This window comes from Lygodium microphyllum, chromosome 27 (assembly GCF_053477565.2).
Source record: "Lygodium microphyllum isolate KBCC chromosome 27, Lygodium_microphyllum_v1.1.10, whole genome shotgun sequence".
NCBI lineage: Eukaryota > Viridiplantae > Streptophyta > Polypodiopsida > Schizaeales > Lygodiaceae > Lygodium > Lygodium microphyllum.
The window spans coordinates 129,643,883-129,646,120 of record NC_141161.1 but is presented as its reverse complement, the minus strand read 5'-3'; the positions used below and the strand labels follow the sequence as shown (position 1 = coordinate 129,646,120).

At 60.3% G+C, this 2,238-nt stretch overlaps 1 non-coding gene across 1 annotated transcript; it reads left to right on the top strand.

The window, feature by feature from the left end:
• Positions 1-1,012: 1,012 nt before the first annotated feature.
• LOC148012911 (5S ribosomal RNA) lies at positions 1,013-1,131 on the top strand. The gene has a single exon (XR_015689235.1). It is a non-coding gene; the product is annotated as a 5S ribosomal RNA (ribosomal RNA).
• The last annotated feature ends 1,107 nt before the right edge of the window (positions 1,132-2,238 follow it).

The following is a 2,238-nucleotide window of genomic DNA, read 5'->3' as shown; positions in this document are numbered from 1 at the left end:
TGGTTGATCCTGCCAGTAGTCATATGCTTGTCTCAAAGATTAAGCCATGCATGTGTAAGTATAAACTCTCTTGTACTGTGAAACTGCGAATGGCTCATTAAATCAGTTATAGTTTCTTTGATGGTACCTTGCTACTTGGATAACCGTAGTAATTCTAGAGCTAATACGTGCACCAACTCCCGACTTCTGGAAGGGACGCATTTATTAGATAAAAGGCCGATGCGGGCTTGCCCGGTAATGCGGTGAATCATGATAACTTCCCGAATCGCACGGCCTCAGCGCCGGCGATGCTTCATTCAAATTTCTGCCCTATCAACTTTCGATGGTAGGATAGAGGCCTACCATGGTGGTGACAGGTGACGGAGAATTAGGGTTCGATTCCGGAGAGGGAGCCTGAGAAACGGCTACCACATCCAAGGAAGGCAGCAGGAGCGCAAATTACCCAATCCCGACACGGGGAGGTAGTGACAATAAATAACAATACGTGGATTGTATGACTTGATCTTTTCTACCTCGTTGCCTTTATGTGTGCGAGGTTCTCCTCGCGTGGATGCTCGCCCACCGTGTCATCAAGGGTACCCGATGGCATTCCAAGTTCGTCCATGGCACGGATCCTATGACTCGAATCTCATGTGCGCGGGGTTTAGTGCTCGCGTGGACACGGGTCCTCGTGGTATGAATGGAATGCCCCCCTCTCCCCCACCGCCTTGTGGCATGCTGTGGGCGCGTGTCCTCCGTGGCACGTATTCTGCGGCTCGATCTTTTCTACGTCGTCGCCTATGTGTGCACGGGGTGCTCTTCACGTGGATGCTTGCCCTTCGTGTTAGAAATGGCACGCGACGGCGGCATTCAATCTTTTGTGCGTTGCCTCCATGTGCGCGGGGTTTAGGGTTCGTGTTTAGTCGCGTCCTCCGTGGCATGAGCGGCATGGCATGCCGCCATGCCTCGCTCTTGAGCTCTCTCGTGCCACTTTCCGAGTATACAAGAGCTCTTTGGAATTCCTTTGTGTTTGTGGTGCGGTCACACCAGCGCTAATACACCGGATCCCATCAGAACTCCGCAGTTAAGCGCGCTTGGGCCAGAACAGTACTGGGATGGGTGACCTCCCGGGAAGTCCTGGTGCTGCACCCTTTTGCATGCTTGTTTCGAGACCGTGGCATGGAAATCCCCTCGGATCACGTCTTGACTCTCCAACGCTGACATCGTGGTAGGAAACCCCCTCGCCTTGCCATGACGCGGCGCCTCCTCTCCTCGTCGCGATTGTCTTTGCGTACGTCGTGCCTGGCCCCTCCCTCTGCCTCGCTCTCACGTGATACCCCCTCCTCAAGATGCGAGGTATTTTGGGAGCAGAGGGTGTGCCATGTTGTGGGGGGGTTCGGTGGAGCGGGGTTTTCCGAGGAGGGAGGGCGTGCCATGTTGCGCAGGCGGGTTGTTGGAGCGGGGATTTTTGAGGAGGGAGGGTGTGCCATGTCGCGGGGGGGTTGGGTGGTGCCATCTCGTGGGGGGGTTTCTTGAGGAGGTCCATCGGGGGGTGGAAGGTTCCATGTCGCGGGAGGGGGTCGTGTGCAGTGGGGTGTGTGTGCCGTGTCATTGCGGAGCGGGATTTCTTAGGAGGGAGGGTGTGCCATGTCGTGGGGGGGTGAGGTGACGTGCCGTGGGTGGAGCGGGGTTTTTGGAGGTGGGGTGCGCGGGGAATGCGCCGCGTCGTCGGGGGGTGCGATGGGGTGGAGGGGTGTGCCGTGTCGTGGGGGGGTGACGCAGGGTGGGGTGGGTCGAGCGGGGTTTTTGGAGGCGTGGCGGGGTCGTGTGGATGGAGCGGGGTTTTTCGAGGTGGGGTGCGGGGGGGATGCGCCGCGTCGAGGGGGGGTGCGGTGGGGTGTGCCGTGACGCGGGGTGGGGTGGTGTGGATGCAGCGGGTTTTTCGAGGTGGGGTGGGGTGGTGTGGATGCAGCGGGTTTTCCGAGGTGGGGTGCGCGGGGGCGTCGTGGGGGGGTGAGGCGGGGTGGGGTGGGTCGAGCGGGGTTTTCGGAGGCGTGGCGTGATGGCGTGGAGGGAGCGGGGTTTTTCGAGGTGGGGTGCGGGGGTGGCGTCGTGGGGGGGTGCGGTGGGGTGGGGGGTGCGCCGTATCGTGGGGGGTGACGCGGGGTGGGGTGGGTCGAGCGGGGTTATCGGAGGCGTGGCGGGGTGCTGTGGAGGGAGCGGGGTTTTTCGAGGTGGGGTGCGGAGGGGCGTCGTGGG